Source organism: Hyla sarda, chromosome 8 (genome assembly GCF_029499605.1).
Source record: "Hyla sarda isolate aHylSar1 chromosome 8, aHylSar1.hap1, whole genome shotgun sequence".
NCBI lineage: Eukaryota > Metazoa > Chordata > Amphibia > Anura > Hylidae > Hyla > Hyla sarda.
In genome coordinates, this window is record NC_079196.1 from 116,177,823 (window position 1) to 116,198,755 (window position 20,933).

The following is a 20,933-nucleotide window of genomic DNA, read 5'->3' on the forward strand; positions in this document are numbered from 1 at the left end:
TCATGGGAGGATTATTGCACCAGGACCCTTAGCACTTTTAAAATGCCATTCAATGCCACGGGCTAGATGTAAACTGCAGATGACCATGTTGTGGTAGTTACCATGGATACCCAAGTGATGTGTGAGCTAACACATAGGCCCAACAGATTCCAAGAAGGCCAGAATCACCAGCGGCACCACCATCGATTGTCAGGTCACCCGGATTCAGCAAATACCAGAGTCCAAAATGATGCAGGTTTATACTGTTAATTTTCAGTTTATCGTTACAGTTGGTGTTATTCCATGTCGGAAGGGACGCAGCTACAGCCAGTGGGGTAACTAGAGACAGGCAGGCAGCTATGTGCAACAAAGGTAGGCGTGTTGTTTTCATATGCAGATCTGAAATATTGTCTTATATGCAAGAGGAGGAGTGATGGGGGTTCAGGCAAAAGCCAGGCTATGGATTGCATTGCTAAATGCTCCATCAGAGTGCAATGGTCGCCTGTCCTTTTTTTAAGTGATGATGTGGGTTTAGCCTGTGCTGTATGTATGTATGGGTGGCTGACTGCCACCCACCCAGAGAGTGTATGGGAGGCTGGTTGGCTGCCAGCCTTCCTTCCATTCCTATGAGTAATGTGAGTGCTCATGAAGGGGACATGGTTGGGTCCACCCCTTTCCCGGTTATCCCCTCTAGGCCTTTTGGCTTAGATCAAGTGTAAAAAAAGAAAGGATCTTGCGACAGATCGCATCCTGAGGCACGTTTTTTTTTGTGTGAATACTTGCACTTGGGTGACTTGTGAGCACATACTGATACATACGTTCCCTATCTGGGGACCATAAATTAAATGGATTTTTGAGAAAGGGAGCTGATTTGGAAGCTTGCTTCTGTCGCCCTATGCATTGACCCGATGTGGCAGTATATTCGGGTAGTGAACAGTGCACCACCCCATTCCAGTGTTAAACAAGAAAGATTCTCATTTAATCCTCCGTGGGTGAGAATTTGAGTTTGAGAATTGGAGACCAAAATGATGAGTTGCACTGACTGGTTTATGAACGTCTATTCATTTAGCGTTTTAATGACCATGTTTGCACACTGATTGGTGTAAAAAAATAAAATAAAACTAAATAATAATAATCTAGCACACCTGTGCAGGTTTGACATGACATGACAGGTAGCTGTCTTGTGGGTGGTGCTGAATCCTGTTAAATGACGTGAGGGTCTCATGCCTATACACAAGGGTGTGTCATTGCTGTTGCTTGACCATGCATTGGTATCTGTGGTCAGTGAATGATAAAAACAAAATTTACCATCCATTGATGGATGGGAAATCCGCCATGAGGCATTTGTTTTTAGAAACTGCTGCTCACAACCAATGTTGCAATGGAGTGTCTCCATCTGCTGGTGGTATTGGAAAGGCATTAGTGCTATGACAGGGTCTGAAGAAGAAGAAGAAGAAGAAGAAGAAGAAGAAGAAGAAGACGGAAAAAAATATATATAAAAAGAAAAAGAGAGAGAGAGAGAGACTGACTTAGTGAGCGAGTGAGTGAGAGAGTGAGAGTGAGTGAGAGTGAATGAGTGAGTGAGTGATTGAGTGAGTGAGTGAGAACAAATGAGTTAAAGCAAGTGAGTGAGAGAGATCGAATGAATGAAAGTCTGAATGACAGAAAGAAAAAAGGATGAAGAAAGAAGCATGAAGAAAAATAAATGTATATGGAGTTGCTGACATGAGTGCAATCTACAAAGCCGTTGAGGCTGATCCTCATGGGAGGATTATTGCACCAGGACCCTTAGCACTTTTAAAATGCCATTCAATGCCACGGGCTAGATGTAAACTGCAGATGACCATGTTGTGGTAGTTACCATGGATACCCAAGTGATGTGTGAGCTAACACATAGGCCCAACAGATTCCAAGAAGGCCAGAATCACCAGCGGCACCACCAGCGATTGTCAGGTCACCCGGATTCAGCAAATACCAGAGTCCAAAATGATGCAGGTTTATACTGTTAATTTTCAGTTTATCGTTACAGTTGGTGTTATTCCATGTCGGAAGGGACGCAGCTACAGCCAGTGGGGTAACTAGAGACAGGCAGGCAGCTATGTGCAACAAAGGTAGGCGTGTTGTTTTCATATGCAGATCTGAAATATTGTCTTATATGCAAGAGGAGGAGTGATGGGGGTTCAGGCAAAAGCCAGGCTATGGATTGCATTGCTAAATGCTCCATCAGAGTGCAATGGTCGCCTGTCCTTTTTTTAAGTGATGATGTGGGTTTAGCCTGTGCTGTATGTATGTATGGGTGGCTGACTGCCACCCACCCAGAGAGTGTATGGGAGGCTGGTTGGCTGCCAGCCTTCCTTCCATTCCTATGAGTAATGTGAGTGCTCATGAAGGGGACATGGTTGGGTCCACCCCTTTCCCGGTTATCCCCTCTAGGCCTTTTGGCTTAGATCAAGTGTAAAAAAAGAAAGGATCTTGCGACAGATCGCATCCTGAGGCACGTTTTTTTTTGTGTGAATACTTGCACTTGGGTGACTTGTGAGCACATACTGATACATACGTTCCCTATCTGGGGACCATAAATTAAATGGATTTTTGAGAAAGGGAGCTGATTTGGAAGCTTGCTTCTGTCGCCCTATGCATTGACCCGATGTGGCAGTATATTCGGGTAGTGAACAGTGCACCACCCCATTCCAGTGTTAAACAAGAAAGATTCTCATTTAATCCTCCGTGGGTGAGAATTTGAGTTTGAGAATTGGAGACCAAAATGATGAGTTGCACTGACTGGTTTATGAACGTCTATTCATTTAGCGTTTTAATGACCATGTTTGCACACTGATTGGTGTAAAAAAAAAAAAAAAAACTAAATAATAATAATCTAGCACACCTGTGCAGGTTTGACATGACATGACAGGTAGCTGTCTTGTGGGTGGTGCTGAATCCTGTTAAATGACGTGAGGGTCTCATGCCTATACACAAGGGTGTGTCATTGCTGTTGCTTGACCATGCATTGGTATCTGTGGTCAGTGAATGATAAAAACAAAATTTACCATCCATTGATGGATGGGAAATCCGCCATGAGGCATTTGTTTTTAGAAACTGCTGCTCACAACCAATGTTGCAATGGAGTGTCTCCATCTGCTGGTGGTATTGGAAAGGCATTAGTGCTATGACAGGGTCTGAAGAAGAAGAAGAAGAAGAAGAAGAAGACGGAAAAAAATATATATAAAAAGAAAAAGAGAGAGAGAGAGAGAGAGAGACTGACTTAGTGAGCGAGTGAGTGAGAGAGTGAGAGTGAGTGAGAGTGAATGAATGAGTGAGTGAGTGATTGAGTGAGTGAGTGAGTGAGTGAGAACAAATGAGTTAAAGCAAGTGAGTGAGAGAGATCGAATGAATGAAAGTCTGAATGACAGAAAGAAAAAAGGATGAAGAAAGAAGCATGAAGAAAAAAAAATGTATATGGAGTTGCTGACATGAGTGCAATCTACAAAGCCGTTGAGGCTGATCCTCATGGGAGGATTATTGCACCAGGACCCTTAGCACTTTTAAAATGCCATTCAATGCCACGGGCTAGATGTAAACTGCAGATGACCATGTTGTGGTAGTTACCATGGATACCCAAGTGATGTGTGAGCTAACACATAGGCCCAACAGATTCCAAGAAGGCCAGAATCACCAGCGGCACCACCATCGATTGTCAGGTCACCCGGATTCAGCAAATACCAGAGTCCAAAATGATGCAGGTTTATACTGTTAATTTTCAGTTTATCGTTACAGTTGGTGTTATTCCATGTCGGAAGGGACGCAGCTACAGCCAGTGGGGTAACTAGAGACAGGCAGGCAGCTATGTGCAACAAAGGTAGGCGTGTTGTTTTCATATGCAGATCTGAAATATTGTCTTATATGCAAGAGGAGGAGTGATGGGGGTTCAGGCAAAAGCCAGGCTATGGATTGCATTGCTAAATGCTCCATCAGAGTGCAATGGTCGCCTGTCCTTTTTTTAAGTGATGATGTGGGTTTAGCCTGTGCTGTATGTATGTATGGGTGGCTGACTGCCACCCACCCAGAGAGTGTATGGGAGGCTGGTTGGCTGCCAGCCTTCCTTCCATTCCTATGAGTAATGTGAGTGCTCATGAAGGGGACATGGTTGGGTCCACCCCTTTCCCGGTTATCCCCTCTAGGCCTTTTGGCTTAGATCAAGTGTAAAAAAAGAAAGGATCTTGCGACAGATCGCATCCTGAGGCACGTTTTTTTTTGTGTGAATACTTGCACTTGGGTGACTTGTGAGCACATACTGATACATACGTTCCCTATCTGGGGACCATAAATTAAATGGATTTTTGAGAAAGGGAGCTGATTTGGAAGCTTGCTTCTGTCGCCCTATGCATTGACCCGATGTGGCAGTATATTCGGGTAGTGAACAGTGCACCACCCCATTCCAGTGTTAAACAAGAAAGATTCTCATTTAATCCTCCGTGGGTGAGAATTTGAGTTTGAGAATTGGAGACCAAAATGATGAGTTGCACTGACTGGTTTATGAACGTCTATTCATTTAGCGTTTTAATGACCATGTTTGCACACTGATTGGTGTAAAAAAATAAAATAAAACTAAATAATAATAATCTAGCACACCTGTGCAGGTTTGACATGACATGACAGGTAGCTGTCTTGTGGGTGGTGCTGAATCCTGTTAAATGACGTGAGGGTCTCATGCCTATACACAAGGGTGTGTCATTGCTGTTGCTTGACCATGCATTGGTATCTGTGGTCAGTGAATGATAAAAACAAAATTTACCATCCATTGATGGATGGGAAATCCGCCATGAGGCATTTGTTTTTAGAAACTGCTGCTCACAACCAATGTTGCAATGGAGTGTCTCCATCTGCTGGTGGTATTGGAAAGGCATTAGTGCTATGACAGGGTCTGAAGAAGAAGAAGAAGAAGAAGACGGAAAAAAATATATATAAAAAGAAAAAGAGAGAGAGAGAGAGAGAGACTGACTTAGTGAGCGAGTGAGTGAGAGAGTGAGAGTGAGTGAGAGTGAATGAGTGAGTGAGTGATTGAGTGAGTGAGTGAGTGAGAACAAATGAGTTAAAGCAAGTGAGTGAGAGAGATCGAATGAATGAAAGTCTGAATGACAGAAAGAAAAAAGGATGAAGAAAGAAGCATGAAGAAAAAAAAATGTATATGGAGTTGCTGACATGAGTGCAATCTACAAAGCCGTTGAGGCTGATCCTCATGGGAGGATTATTGCACCAGGACCCTTAGCACTTTTAAAATGCCATTCAATGCCACGGGCTAGATGTAAACTGCAGATGACCATGTTGTGGTAGTTACCATGGATACCCAAGTGATGTGTGAGCTAACACATAGGCCCAACAGATTCCAAGAAGGCCAGAATCACCAGCGGCACCACCATCGATTGTCAGGTCACCCGGATTCAGCAAATACCAGAGTCCAAAATGATGCAGGTTTATACTGTTAATTTTCAGTTTATCGTTACAGTTGGTGTTATTCCATGTCGGAAGGGACGCAGCTACAGCCAGTGGGGTAACTAGAGACAGGCAGGCAGCTATGTGCAACAAAGGTAGGCGTGTTGTTTTCATATGCAGATCTGAAATATTGTCTTATATGCAAGAGGAGGAGTGATGGGGGTTCAGGCAAAAGCCAGGCTATGGATTGCATTGCTAAATGCTCCATCAGAGTGCAATGGTCGCCTGTCCTTTTTTTAAGTGATGATGTGGGTTTAGCCTGTGCTGTATGTATGTATGGGTGGCTGACTGCCACCCACCCAGAGAGTGTATGGGAGGCTGGTTGGCTGCCAGCCTTCCTTCCATTCCTATGAGTAATGTGAGTGCTCATGAAGGGGACATGGTTGGGTCCACCCCTTTCCCGGTTATCCCCTCTAGGCCTTTTGGCTTAGATCAAGTGTAAAAAAAGAAAGGATCTTGCGACAGATCGCATCCTGAGGCACGTTTTTTTTTGTGTGAATACTTGCACTTGGGTGACTTGTGAGCACATACTGATACATACGTTCCCTATCTGGGGACCATAAATTAAATGGATTTTTGAGAAAGGGAGCTGATTTGGAAGCTTGCTTCTGTCGCCCTATGCATTGACCCGATGTGGCAGTATATTCGGGTAGTGAACAGTGCACCACCCCATTCCAGTGTTAAACAAGAAAGATTCTCATTTAATCCTCCGTGGGTGAGAATTTGAGTTTGAGAATTGGAGACCAAAATGATGAGTTGCACTGACTGGTTTATGAACGTCTATTCATTTAGCGTTTTAATGACCATGTTTGCACACTGATTGGTGTAAAAAAATAAAATAAAACTAAATAATAATAATCTAGCACACCTGTGCAGGTTTGACATGACATGACAGGTAGCTGTCTTGTGGGTGGTGCTGAATCCTGTTAAATGACGTGAGGGTCTCATGCCTATACACAAGGGTGTGTCATTGCTGTTGCTTGACCATGCATTGGTATCTGTGGTCAGTGAATGATAAAAACAAAATTTACCATCCATTGATGGATGGGAAATCCGCCATGAGGCATTTGTTTTTAGAAACTGCTGCTCACAACCAATGTTGCAATGGAGTGTCTCCATCTGCTGGTGGTATTGGAAAGGCATTAGTGCTATGACAGGGTCTGAAGAAGAAGAAGAAGAAGAAGAAGACGGAAAAAAATATATATAAAAAGAAAAAGAGAGAGAGAGAGAGAGAGACTGACTTAGTGAGCGAGTGAGTGAGAGAGTGAGAGTGAGTGAGAGTGAATGAATGAGTGAGTGAGTGATTGAGTGAGTGAGTGAGTGAGAACAAATGAGTTAAAGCAAGTGAGTGAGAGAGATCGAATGAATGAAAGTCTGAATGACAGAAAGAAAAAAGGATGAAGAAAGAAGCATGAAGAAAAAAAAATGTATATGGAGTTGCTGACATGAGTGCAATCTACAAAGCCGTTGAGGCTGATCCTCATGGGAGGATTATTGCACCAGGACCCTTAGCACTTTTAAAATGCCATTCAATGCCACGGGCTAGATGTAAACTGCAGATGACCATGTTGTGGTAGTTACCATGGATACCCAAGTGATGTGTGAGCTAACACATAGGCCCAACAGATTCCAAGAAGGCCAGAATCACCAGCGGCACCACCATCGATTGTCAGGTCACCCGGATTCAGCAAATACCAGAGTCCAAAATGATGCAGGTTTATACTGTTAATTTTCAGTTTATCGTTACAGTTGGTGTTATTCCATGTCGGAAGGGACGCAGCTACAGCCAGTGGGGTAACTAGAGACAGGCAGGCAGCTATGTGCAACAAAGGTAGGCGTGTTGTTTTCATATGCAGATCTGAAATATTGTCTTATATGCAAGAGGAGGAGTGATGGGGGTTCAGGCAAAAGCCAGGCTATGGATTGCATTGCTAAATGCTCCATCAGAGTGCAATGGTCGCCTGTCCTTTTTTTAAGTGATGATGTGGGTTTAGCCTGTGCTGTATGTATGTATGGGTGGCTGACTGCCACCCACCCAGAGAGTGTATGGGAGGCTGGTTGGCTGCCAGCCTTCCTTCCATTCCTATAAGTAATGTGAGTGCTCATGAAGGGGACATGGTTGGGTCCACCCCTTTCCCGGTTATCCCCTCTAGGCCTTTTGGCTTAGATCAAGTGTAAAAAAAGAAAGGATCTTGCGACAGATCGCATCCTGAGGCACGTTTTTTTTTGTGTGAATACTTGCACTTGGGTGACTTGTGAGCACATACTGATACATACGTTCCCTATCTGGGGACCATAAATTAAATGGATTTTTGAGAAAGGGAGCTGATTTGGAAGCTTGCTTCTGTCGCCCTATGCATTGACCCGATGTGGCAGTATATTCGGGTAGTGAACAGTGCACCACCCCATTCCAGTGTTAAACAAGAAAGATTCTCATTTAATCCTCCGTGGGTGAGAATTTGAGTTTGAGAATTGGAGACCAAAATGATGAGTTGCACTGACTGGTTTATGAACGTCTATTCATTTAGCGTTTTAATGACCATGTTTGCACACTGATTGGTGTAAAAAAATAACATAAAACTAAATAATAATAATCTAGCACACCTGTGCAGGTTTGACATGACATGACAGGTAGCTGTCTTGTGGGTGGTGCTGAATCCTGTTAAATGACGTGAGGGTCTCATGCCTATACACAAGGGTGTGTCATTGCTGTTGCTTGACCATGCATTGGTATCTGTGGTCAGTGAATGATAAAAACAAAATTTACCATCCATTGATGGATGGGAAATCCGCCATGAGGCATTTGTTTTTAGAAACTGCTGCTCACAACCAATGTTGCAATGGAGTGTCTCCATCTGCTGGTGGTATTGGAAAGGCATTAGTGCTATGACAGGGTCTGAAGAAGAAGAAGAAGAAGAAGAAGAAGAAGAAGACGGAAAAAAATATATATAAAAAGAAAAAGAGAGAGAGAGAGAGAGAGACTGACTTAGTGAGCGAGTGAGTGAGAGAGTGAGAGTGAGTGAGAGTGAATGAGTGAGTGAGTGATTGAGTGAGTGAGTGAGTGAGAACAAATGAGTTAAAGCAAGTGAGTGAGAGAGATCGAATGAATGAAAGTCTGAATGACAGAAAGAAAAAAGGATGAAGAAAGAAGCATGAAGAAAAAAAAATGTATATGGAGTTGCTGACATGAGTGCAATCTACAAAGCCGTTGAGGCTGATCCTCATGGGAGGATTATTGCACCAGGACCCTTAGCACTTTTAAAATGCCATTCAATGCCACGGGCTAGATGTAAACTGCAGATGACCATGTTGTGGTAGTTACCATGGATACCCAAGTGATGTGTGAGCTAACACATAGGCCCAACAGATTCCAAGAAGGCCAGAATCACCAGCGGCACCACCATCGATTGTCAGGTCACCCGGATTCAGCAAATACCAGAGTCCAAAATGATGCAGGTTTATACTGTTAATTTTCAGTTTATCGTTACAGTTGGTGTTATTCCATGTCGGAAGGGACGCAGCTACAGCCAGTGGGGTAACTAGAGACAGGCAGGCAGCTATGTGCAACAAAGGTAGGCGTGTTGTTTTCATATGCAGATCTGAAATATTGTCTTATATGCAAGAGGAGGAGTGATGGGGGTTCAGGCAAAAGCCAGGCTATGGATTGCATTGCTAAATGCTCCATCAGAGTGCAATGGTCGCCTGTCCTTTTTTTAAGTGATGATGTGGGTTTAGCCTGTGCTGTATGTATGTATGGGTGGCTGACTGCCACCCACCCAGAGAGTGTATGGGAGGCTGGTTGGCTGCCAGCCTTCCTTCCATTCCTATGAGTAATGTGAGTGCTCATGAAGGGGACATGGTTGGGTCCACCCCTTTCCCGGTTATCCCCTCTAGGCCTTTTGGCTTAGATCAAGTGTAAAAAAAGAAAGGATCTTGCGACAGATCGCATCCTGAGGCACGTTTTTTTTTGTGTGAATACTTGCACTTGGGTGACTTGTGAGCACATACTGATACATACGTTCCCTATCTGGGGACCATAAATTAAATGGATTTTTGAGAAAGGGAGCTGATTTGGAAGCTTGCTTCTGTCGCCCTATGCATTGACCCGATGTGGCAGTATATTCGGGTAGTGAACAGTGCACCACCCCATTCCAGTGTTAAACAAGAAAGATTCTCATTTAATCCTCCGTGGGTGAGAATTTGAGTTTGAGAATTGGAGACCAAAATGATGAGTTGCACTGACTGGTTTATGAACGTCTATTCATTTAGCGTTTTAATGACCATGTTTGCACACTGATTGGTGTAAAAAAATAAAATAAAACTAAATAATAATAATCTAGCACACCTGTGCAGGTTTGACATGACATGACAGGTAGCTGTCTTGTGGGTGGTGCTGAATCCTGTTAAATGACGTGAGGGTCTCATGCCTATACACAAGGGTGTGTCATTGCTGTTGCTTGACCATGCATTGGTATCTGTGGTCAGTGAATGATAAAAACAAAATTTACCATCCATTGATGGATGGGAAATCCGCCATGAGGCATTTGTTTTTAGAAACTGCTGCTCACAACCAATGTTGCAATGGAGTGTCTCCATCTGCTGGTGGTATTGGAAAGGCATTAGTGCTATGACAGGGTCTGAAGAAGAAGAAGAAGAAGAAGAAGAAGAAGACGGAAAAAAATATATATAAAAAGAAAAAGAGAGAGAGAGAGAGAGAGACTGACTTAGTGAGCGAGTGAGTGAGAGAGTGAGAGTGAGTGAGAGTGAATGAGTGAGTGAGTGATTGAGTGAGTGAGTGAGTGAGAACAAATGAGTTAAAGCAAGTGAGTGAGAGAGATCGAATGAATGAAAGTCTGAATGACAGAAAGAAAAAAGGATGAAGAAAGAAGCATGAAGAAAAAAAAATGTATATGGAGTTGCTGACATGAGTGCAATCTACAAAGCCGTTGAGGCTGATCCTCATGGGAGGATTATTGCACCAGGACCCTTAGCACTTTTAAAATGCCATTCAATGCCACGGGCTAGATGTAAACTGCAGATGACCATGTTGTGGTAGTTACCATGGATACCCAAGTGATGTGTGAGCTAACACATAGGCCCAACAGATTCCAAGAAGGCCAGAATCACCAGCGGCACCACCATCGATTGTCAGGTCACCCGGATTCAGCAAATACCAGAGTCCAAAATGATGCAGGTTTATACTGTTAATTTTCAGTTTATCGTTACAGTTGGTGTTATTCCATGTCGGAAGGGACGCAGCTACAGCCAGTGGGGTAACTAGAGACAGGCAGGCAGCTATGTGCAACAAAGGTAGGCGTGTTGTTTTCATATGCAGATCTGAAATATTGTCTTATATGCAAGAGGAGGAGTGATGGGGGTTCAGGCAAAAGCCAGGCTATGGATTGCATTGCTAAATGCTCCATCAGAGTGCAATGGTCGCCTGTCCTTTTTTTAAGTGATGATGTGGGTTTAGCCTGTGCTGTATGTATGTATGGGTGGCTGACTGCCACCCACCCAGAGAGTGTATGGGAGGCTGGTTGGCTGCCAGCCTTCCTTCCATTCCTATGAGTAATGTGAGTGCTCATGAAGGGGACATGGTTGGGTCCACCCCTTTCCCGGTTATCCCCTCTAGGCCTTTTGGCTTAGATCAAGTGTAAAAAAAGAAAGGATCTTGCGACAGATCGCATCCTGAGGCACGTTTTTTTTTTGTGTGAATACTTGCACTTGGGTGACTTGTGAGCACATACTGATACATACGTTCCCTATCTGGGGACCATAAATTAAATGGATTTTTGAGAAAGGGAGCTGATTTGGAAGCTTGCTTCTGTCGCCCTATGCATTGACCCGATGTGGCAGTATATTCGGGTAGTGAACAGTGCACCACCCCATTCCAGTGTTAAACAAGAAAGATTCTCATTTAATCCTCCGTGGGTGAGAATTTGAGTTTGAGAATTGGAGACCAAAATGATGAGTTGCACTGACTGGTTTATGAACGTCTATTCATTTAGCGTTTTAATGACCATGTTTGCACACTGATTGGTGTAAAAAAATAAAATAAAACTAAATAATAATAATCTAGCACACCTGTGCAGGTTTGACATGACATGACAGGTAGCTGTCTTGTGGGTGGTGCTGAATCCTGTTAAATGACGTGAGGGTCTCATGCCTATACACAAGGGTGTGTCATTGCTGTTGCTTGACCATGCATTGGTATCTGTGGTCAGTGAATGATAAAAACAAAATTTACCATCCATTGATGGATGGGAAATCCGCCATGAGGCATTTGTTTTTAGAAACTGCTGCTCACAACCAATGTTGCAATGGAGTGTCTCCATCTGCTGGTGGTATTGGAAAGGCATTAGTGCTATGACAGGGTCTGAAGAAGAAGAAGAAGAAGAAGACGGAAAAAAATATATATAAAAAGAAAAAGAGAGAGAGAGAGAGAGAGACTGACTTAGTGAGCGAGTGAGTGAGAGAGTGAGAGTGAGTGAGAGTGAATGAGTGAGTGAGTGATTGAGTGAGTGAGTGAGTGAGTGAGAACAAATGAGTTAAAGCAAGTGAGTGAGAGAGATCGAATGAATGAAAGTCTGAATGACAGAAAGAAAAAAGGATGAAGAAAGAAGCATGAAGAAAAAAAAATGTATATGGAGTTGCTGACATGAGTGCAATCTACAAAGCCGTTGAGGCTGATCCTCATGGGAGGATTATTGCACCAGGACCCTTAGCACTTTTAAAATGCCATTCAATGCCACGGGCTAGATGTAAACTGCAGATGACCATGTTGTGGTAGTTACCATGGATACCCAAGTGATGTGTGAGCTAACACATAGGCCCAACAGATTCCAAGAAGGCCAGAATCACCAGCGGCACCACCATCGATTGTCAGGTCACCCGGATTCAGCAAATACCAGAGTCCAAAATGATGCAGGTTTATACTGTTAATTTTCAGTTTATCGTTACAGTTGGTGTTATTCCATGTCGGAAGGGACGCAGCTACAGCCAGTGGGGTAACTAGAGACAGGCAGGCAGCTATGTGCAACAAAGGTAGGCGTGTTGTTTTCATATGCAGATCTGAAATATTGTCTTATATGCAAGAGGAGGAGTGATGGGGGTTCAGGCAAAAGCCAGGCTATGGATTGCATTGCTAAATGCTCCATCAGAGTGCAATGGTCGCCTGTCCTTTTTTTAAGTGATGATGTGGGTTTAGCCTGTGCTGTATGTATGTATGGGTGGCTGACTGCCACCCACCCAGAGAGTGTATGGGAGGCTGGTTGGCTGCCAGCCTTCCTTCCATTCCTATGAGTAATGTGAGTGCTCATGAAGGGGACATGGTTGGGTCCACCCCTTTCCCGGTTATCCCCTCTAGGCCTTTTGGCTTAGATCAAGTGTAAAAAAAGAAAGGATCTTGCGACAGATCGCATCCTGAGGCACGTTTTTTTTTTGTGTGAATACTTGCACTTGGGTGACTTGTGAGCACATACTGATACATACGTTCCCTATCTGGGGACCATAAATTAAATGGATTTTTGAGAAAGGGAGCTGATTTGGAAGCTTGCTTCTGTCGCCCTATGCATTGACCCGATGTGGCAGTATATTCGGGTAGTGAACAGTGCACCACCCCATTCCAGTGTTAAACAAGAAAGATTCTCATTTAATCCTCCGTGGGTGAGAATTTGAGTTTGAGAATTGGAGACCAAAATGATGAGTTGCACTGACTGGTTTATGAACGTCTATTCATTTAGCGTTTTAATGACCATGTTTGCACACTGATTGGTGTAAAAAAATAAAATAAAACTAAATAATAATAATCTAGCACACCTGTGCAGGTTTGACATGACATGACAGGTAGCTGTCTTGTGGGTGGTGCTGAATCCTGTTAAATGACGTGAGGGTCTCATGCCTATACACAAGGGTGTGTCATTGCTGTTGCTTGACCATGCATTGGTATCTGTGGTCAGTGAATGATAAAAACAAAATTTACCATCCATTGATGGATGGGAAATCCGCCATGAGGCATTTGTTTTTAGAAACTGCTGCTCACAACCAATGTTGCAATGGAGTGTCTCCATCTGCTGGTGGTATTGGAAAGGCATTAGTGCTATGACAGGGTCTGAAGAAGAAGAAGAAGAAGAAGACGGAAAAAAATATATATAAAAAGAAAAAGAGAGAGAGAGAGAGAGAGACTGACTTAGTGAGCGAGTGAGTGAGAGAGTGAGAGTGAGTGAGAGTGAATGAATGAGTGAGTGAGTGATTGAGTGAGTGAGTGAGTGAGTGAGAACAAATGAGTTAAAGCAAGTGAGTGAGAGAGATCGAATGAATGAAAGTCTGAATGACAGAAAGAAAAAAGGATGAAGAAAGAAGCATGAAGAAAAAAAAATGTATATGGAGTTGCTGACATGAGTGCAATCTACAAAGCCGTTGAGGCTGATCCTCATGGGAGGATTATTGCACCAGGACCCTTAGCACTTTTAAAATGCCATTCAATGCCACGGGCTAGATGTAAACTGCAGATGACCATGTGGTGGTAGTTACCATGGATACCCAAGTGATGTGTGAGCTAACACATAGGCCCAACAGATTCCAAGAAGGCCAGAATCACCAGCGGCACCACCATCGATTGTCAGGTCACCCGGATTCAGCAAATACCAGAGTCCAAAATGATGCAGGTTTATACTGTTAATTTTCAGTTTATCGTTACAGTTGGTGTTATTCCATGTCGGAAGGGACGCAGCTACAGCCAGTGGGGTAACTAGAGACAGGCAGGCAGCTATGTGCAACAAAGGTAGGCGTGTTGTTTTCATATGCAGATCTGAAATATTGTCTTATATGCAAGAGGAGGAGTGATGGGGGTTCAGGCAAAAGCCAGGCTATGGATTGCATTGCTAAATGCTCCATCAGAGTGCAATGGTCGCCTGTCCGTTTTTTAAGTGATGATGTGGGTTTAGCCTGTGCTGTATGTATGTATGGGTGGCTGACTGCCACCCACCCAGAGAGTGTATGGGAGGCTGGTTGGCTGCCAGCCTTCCTTCCATTCCTATGAGTAATGTGAGTGCTCATGAAGGGGACATGGTTGGGTCCACCCTTTTCCCGGTTATCCCCTCTAGGCCTTTTGGCTTAGATCAAGTGTAAAAAAAGAAAGGATCTTGCGACAGATTGCATCCTGAGGCACGTTTTTTTTTGTGTGAATACTTGCACTTGGGTGACTTGTGAGCACATACTGATACATACGTTCCCTATCTGGGGACCATAAATTAAATGGATTTTTGAGAAAGGGAGCTGATTTGGAAGCTTGCTTCTGTCGCCCTATGCATTGACCCGATGTGGCAGTATATTCGGGTAGTGAACAGTGCACCACCCCATTCCAGTGTTAAACAAGAAAGATTCTCATTTAATCCTCCGTGGGTGAGAATTTGAGTTTGAGAATTGGAGACCAAAATGATGAGTTGCACTGACTGGTTTATGAACGTCTATTCATTTAGCGTTTTAATGACCATGTTTGCACACTGATTGGTGTAAAAAAATAAAATAAAACTAAATAATAATAATCTAGCACACCTGTGCAGGTTTGACATGACATGACAGGTAGCTGTCTTGTGGGTGGTGCTGAATCCTGTTAAATGACGTGAGGGTCTCATGCCTATACACAAGGGTGTGTCATTGCTGTTGCTTGACCATGCATTGGTATCTGTGGTCAGTGAATGATAAAAACAAAATTTACCATCCATTGATGGATGGGAAATCCGCCATGAGGCATTTGTTTTTAGAAACTGCTGCTCACAACCAATGTTGCAATGGAGTGTCTCCATCTGCTGGTGGTATTGGAAAGGCATTAGTGCTATGACAGGGTCTGAAGAAGAAGAAGAAGAAGAAGAAGAAGAAGAAGACGGAAAAAAATATATATAAAAAGAAAAAGAGAGAGAGAGAGAGAGAGAGAGACTGACTTAGTGAGCGAGTGAGTGAGAGAGTGAGAGTGAGTGAGAGTGAATGAGTGAGTGAGTGATTGAGTGAGTGAGTGAGAACAAATGAGTTAAAGCAAGTGAGTGAGAGAGATCGAATGAATGAAAGTCTGAATGACAGAAAGAAAAAAGGATGAAGAAAGAAGCATGAAGAAAAAAAAATGTATATGGAGTTGCTGACATGAGTGCAATCTACAAAGCCGTTGAGGCTGATCCTCATGGGAGGATTATTGCACCAGGACCCTTAGCACTTTTAAAATGCCATTCAATGCCACGGGCTAGATGTAAACTGCAGATGACCATGTTGTGGTAGTTACCATGGATACCCAAGTGATGTGTGAGCTAACACATAGGCCCAACAGATTCCAAGAAGGCCAGAATCACCAGCGGCACCACCATCGATTGTCAGGTCACCCGGATTCAGCAAATACCAGAGTCCAAAATGATGCAGGTTTATACTGTTAATTTTCAGTTTATCGTTACAGTTGGTGTTATTCCATGTCGGAAGGGACGCAGCTACAGCCAGTGGGGTAACTAGAGACAGGCAGGCAGCTATGTGCAACAAAGGTAGGCGTGTTGTTTTCATATGCAGATCTGAAATATTGTCTTATATGCAAGAGGAGGAGTGATGGGGGTTCAGGCAAAAGCCAGGCTATGGATTGCATTGCTAAATGCTCCATCAGAGTGCAATGGTCGCCTGTCCTTTTTTTAAGTGATGATGTGGGTTTAGCCTGTGCTGTATGTATGTATGGGTGGCTGACTGCCACCCACCCAGAGAGTGTATGGGAGGCTGGTTGGCTGCCAGCCTTCCTTCCATTCCTATGAGTAATGTGAGTGCTCATGAAGGGGACATGGTTGGGTCCACCCCTTTCCCGGTTATCCCCTCTAGGCCTTTTGGCTTAGATCAAGTGTAAAAAAAGAAAGGATCTTGCGACAGATCGCATCCTGAGGCACGTTTTTTTTTGTGTGAATACTTGCACTTGGGTGACTTGTGAGCACATACTGATACATACGTTCCCTATCTGGGGACCATAAATTAAATGGATTTTTGAGAAAGGGAGCTGATTTGGAAGCTTGCTTCTGTCGCCCTATGCATTGACCCGATGTGGCAGTATATTCGGGTAGTGAACAGTGCACCACCCCATTCCAGTGTTAAACAAGAAAGATTCTCATTTAATCCTCCGTGGGTGAGAATTTGAGTTTGAGAATTGGAGACCAAAATGATGAGTTGCACTGACTGGTTTATGAACGTCTATTCATTTAGCGTTTTAATGACCATGTTTGCACACTGATTGGTGTAAAAAAATAAAATAAAACTAAATAATAATAATCTAGCACACCTGTGCAGGTTTGACATGACATGACAGGTAGCTGTCTTGTGGGTGGTGCTGAATCCTGTTAAATGACGTGAGGGTCTCATGCCTATACACAAGGGTGTGTCATTGCTGTTGCTTGACCATGCATTGGTATCTGTGGTCAGTGAATGATATAAACAAAATTTACCATCCATTGATGGATGGGAAATCCGCCATGAGGCATTTGTTTTTAGAAACTGCTGCTCACAACCAATGTTGCAATGGAGTGTCTCCATCTGCTGGTGGTATTGGAAAGGCATTAGTGCTATGACAGGGTCTGAAGAAGAAGAAGAAGAAGAAGACGGAAAAAAATATATATAAAAAGAAAAAGAGAGAGAGAGAGAGAGAGACTGACTTAGTGAGCGAGTGAGTGAGAGAGTGAGAGTGAGTGAGAGTGAATGAATGAGTGAGTGAGTGATTGAGTGAGTGAGTGAGTGAGAACAAATGAGTTAAAGCAAGTGAGTGAGAGAGATCGAATGAATGAAAGTCTGAATGACAGAAAGAAAAAAGGATGAAGAAAGAAGCATGAAGAAAAAAAAATGTATATGGAGTTGCTGACATGAGTGCAATCTACAAAGCCGTTGAGGCTGATCCTCATGGGAGGATTATTGCACCAGGACCCTTAGCACTTTTAAAATGCCATTCAATGCCACGGGCTAGATGTAAACTGCAGATGTCCATGTTGTGGTAGTTACCATGGATACCCAAGTGATGTGTGAGCTAACACATAGGCCCAACAGATTCCAAGAAGGCCAGAATCACCAGCGGCACCACCATCGATTGTCAGGTCACCCGGATTCAGCAAATACCAGAGTCCAAAATGATGCAGGTTTATACTGTTAATTTTCAGTTTATCGTTACAGTTGGTGTTATTCCATGTCGGAAGGGACGCAGCTACAGCCAGTGGGGTAACTAGAGACAGGCAGGCAGCTATGTGCAACAAAGGTAGGCGTGTTGTTTTCATATGCAGATCTGAAATATTGTCTTATATGCAAGAGGAGGAGTGATGGGGGTTCAGGCAAAAGCCAGGCTATGGATTGCATTGCTAAATGCTCCATCAGAGTGCAATGGTCGCCTGTCCTTTTTTTAAGTGATGATGTGGGTTTAGCCTGTGCTGTATGTATGTATGGGTGGCTGACTGCCACCCACCCAGAGAGTGTATGGGAGGCTGGTTGGCTGCCAGCCTTCCTTCCATTCCTATGAGTAATGTGAGTGCTCATGAAGGGGACATGGTTGGGTCCACCCCTTTCCCGGTTATCCCCTCTAGGCCTTTTGGCTTAGATCAAGTGTAAAAAAAGAAAGGATCTTGCGACAGATTGCATCCTGAGGCACGTTTTTTTTTGTGTGAATACTTGCACTTGGGTGACTTGTGAGCACATACTGATACATACGTTCCCTATCTGGGGACCATAAATTAAATGGATTTTTGAGAAAGGGAGCTGATTTGGAAGCTTGCTTCTGTCGCCCTATGCATTGACCCGATGTGGCAGTATATTCGGGTAGTGAACAGTGCACCACCCCATTCCAGTGTTAAACAAGAAAGATTCTCATTTAATCCTCCGTGGGTGAGAATTTGAGTTTGAGAATTGGAGACCAAAATGATGAGTTGCACTGACTGGTTTATGAACGTCTATTCATTTAGCGTTTTAATGACCATGTTTGCACACTGATTGGTGTAAAAAAATAAAATAAAACTAAATAATAATAATCTAGCACACCTGTGCAGGTTTGACATGACATGACAGGTAGCTGTCTTGTGGGTGGTGCTGAATCCTGTTAAATGACGTGAGGGTCTCATGCCTATACACAAGGGTGTGTCATTGCTGTTGCTTGACCATGCATTGGTATCTGTGGTCAGTGAATGATAAAAACAAAATTTACCATCCATTGATGGATGGGAAATCCGCCATGAGGCATTTGTTTTTAGAAACTGCTGCTCACAACCAATGTTGCAATGGAGTGTCTCCATCTGCTGGTGGTATTGGAAAGGCATTAGTGCTATGACAGGGTCTGAAGAAGAAGAAGAAGAAGAAGAAGAAGAAGACGGAAAAAAATATATATAAAAAGAAAAAGAGAGAGAGAGAGAGAGACTGACTTAGTGAGCGAGTGAGTGAGAGAGTGAGAGTGAGTGAGAGTGAATGAATGAGTGAGTGAGTGATTGAGTGAGTGAGTGAGTGAGTGAGAACAAATGAGTTAAAGCAAGTGAGTGAGAGAGATCGAATGAATGAAAGTCTGAATGACAGAAAGAAAAAAGGATGAAGAAAGAAGCATGAAGAAAAAAAAATGTATATGGAGTTGCTGACATGAGTGCAATCTACAAAGCCGTTGAGGCTGATCCTCATGGGAGGATTATTGCACCAGGACCCTTAGCACTTTTAAAATGCCATTCAATGCCACGGGCTAGATGTAAACTGCAGATGACCATGTTGTGGTAGTTACCATGGATACCCAAGTGATGTGTGAGCTAACACATAGGCCCAACAGATTCCAAGAAGGCCAGAATCACCAGCGGCACCACCATCGATTGTCAGGTCACCCGGATTCAGCAAATACCAGAGTCCAAAATGATGCAGGTTTATACTGTTAATTTTCAGTTTATCGTTACAGTTGGTGTTATTCCATGTCGGAAGGGACGCAGCTACAGCCAGTGGGGTAACTAGAGACAGGCAGGCAGCTATGTGCAACAAAGGTAGGCGTGTTGTTTTCATATGCAGGTCTGAAATATTGTCTTATATGCAAGAGGAGGAGTGATGGGGGTTCAGGCAAAAGCCAGGCTATGGATTGCATTGCTAAATGCTCCATCAGAGTGCAATGGTCGCCTGTCCTTTTTTTAAGTGATGATGTGGGTTTAGCCTGTGCTGTATGTATGTATGGGTGGCTGACTGCCACCCACCCAGAGAGTGTATGGGAGGCTGGTTGGCTGCCAGCCTTCCTTCCATTCCTATGAGTAATGTGAGTGCTCATGAAGGGGACATGGTTGGGTCCACCCCTTTCCCGGTTATCCCCTCTAGGCCTTTTGGCTTAGATCAAGTGTAAAAAAAGAAAGGATCTTGCGACAGATCGCATCCTGAGGCACGTTTTTTTTTGTGTGAATACTTGCACTTGGGTGACTTGTGAGCACATACTGATACATACGTTCCCTATCTGGGGACCATAAATTAAATGGATTTTTGAGAAAGGGAGCTGATTTGGAAGCTTGCTTCTGTCGCCCTATGCATTGACCCGATGTGGCAGTATATTCGGGTAGTGAACAGTGCACCACCCCATTCCAGTGTTAAACAAGAAAGATTCTCATTTAATCCTCCGTGGGTGAGAATTTGAGTTTGAGAATTGGAGACCAAAATGATGAGTTGCACTGACTGGTTTATGAACGTCTATTCATTTAGCGTTTTAATGACCATGTTTGCACACTGATTGGTGTAAAAAAATAAAATAAAACTAAATAATAATAATCTAGCACACCTGTGCAGGTTTGACATGACATGACAGGTAGCTGTCTTGTGGGTGGTGCTGAATCCTGTTAAATGACGTGAGGGTCTCATGCCTATACACAAGGGTGTGTCATTGCTGTTGCTTGACCATGCATTGGTATCTGTGGTCAGTGAATGATAAAAACAAAATTTACCATCCATTGATGGATGGGAAATCCGCCATGAGGCATTTGTTTTTAGAAACTGCTGCTCACAACCAATGTTGCAATGGAGTGTCTCCATCTGCTGGTGGTATTGGAAAGGCATTAGTGCTATGACAGGGTCTGAAGAAGAAGAAGAAGAAGAAGAAGAAGAAGACGGAAAAAAATATATATAAAAAGAAAAAGAGAGAGAGAGAGACTGACTTAGTGAGCGAGTGAGTGAGAGAGTGAGAGTGAGTGAGAGTGAATGAGTGAGTGAGTGATTGAGTGAGTGAGTGAGTGAGAACAAATGAGTTAAAGCAAGTGAGTGAGAGAGATCGAATGAATGAAAGTCTGAATGACAGAAAGAAAAAAGGATGAAGAAAGAAGCATGAAGAAAAAAAAATGTATATGGAGTTGCTGACATGAGTGCAATCTACAAAGCCGTTGAGGCTGATCCTCATGGGAGGATTATTGCACCAGGACCCTTAGCACTTTTAAAATGCCATTCAATGCCACGGGCTAGATGTAAACTGCAGATGA

General features: G+C 43.4%; 12 pseudogenes; all 12 read left to right on the plus strand.

The window, feature by feature from the left end:
- The first annotated feature begins 662 nt into the window (after positions 1-662).
- LOC130288848 (U2 spliceosomal RNA) lies at positions 663-926 on the plus strand (annotated as a pseudogene).
- A 1,475-nt stretch (positions 927-2,401) lies between these two features.
- LOC130288849 (U2 spliceosomal RNA) lies at positions 2,402-2,665 on the plus strand (annotated as a pseudogene).
- A 1,481-nt stretch (positions 2,666-4,146) lies between these two features.
- LOC130288850 (U2 spliceosomal RNA) lies at positions 4,147-4,410 on the plus strand (annotated as a pseudogene).
- A 1,465-nt stretch (positions 4,411-5,875) lies between these two features.
- On the plus strand, positions 5,876-6,139 carry LOC130288852 (U2 spliceosomal RNA; annotated as a pseudogene).
- Positions 6,140-7,611: 1,472 nt separating this feature from the next.
- On the plus strand, positions 7,612-7,875 carry LOC130288853 (U2 spliceosomal RNA; annotated as a pseudogene).
- A 1,477-nt stretch (positions 7,876-9,352) lies between these two features.
- LOC130288854 (U2 spliceosomal RNA) lies at positions 9,353-9,616 on the plus strand (annotated as a pseudogene).
- A 1,474-nt stretch (positions 9,617-11,090) lies between these two features.
- Positions 11,091-11,355, plus strand: LOC130289102 (U2 spliceosomal RNA; annotated as a pseudogene).
- A 1,469-nt stretch (positions 11,356-12,824) lies between these two features.
- Positions 12,825-13,089, plus strand: LOC130289103 (U2 spliceosomal RNA; annotated as a pseudogene).
- Positions 13,090-14,562: 1,473 nt separating this feature from the next.
- Positions 14,563-14,826, plus strand: LOC130288814 (U2 spliceosomal RNA; annotated as a pseudogene).
- Positions 14,827-16,303: 1,477 nt separating this feature from the next.
- LOC130288855 (U2 spliceosomal RNA) lies at positions 16,304-16,567 on the plus strand (annotated as a pseudogene).
- Positions 16,568-18,036: 1,469 nt separating this feature from the next.
- LOC130288815 (U2 spliceosomal RNA) lies at positions 18,037-18,300 on the plus strand (annotated as a pseudogene).
- Positions 18,301-19,780: 1,480 nt separating this feature from the next.
- Positions 19,781-20,044, plus strand: LOC130288857 (U2 spliceosomal RNA; annotated as a pseudogene).
- Positions 20,045-20,933: the final 889 nt, after the last annotated feature.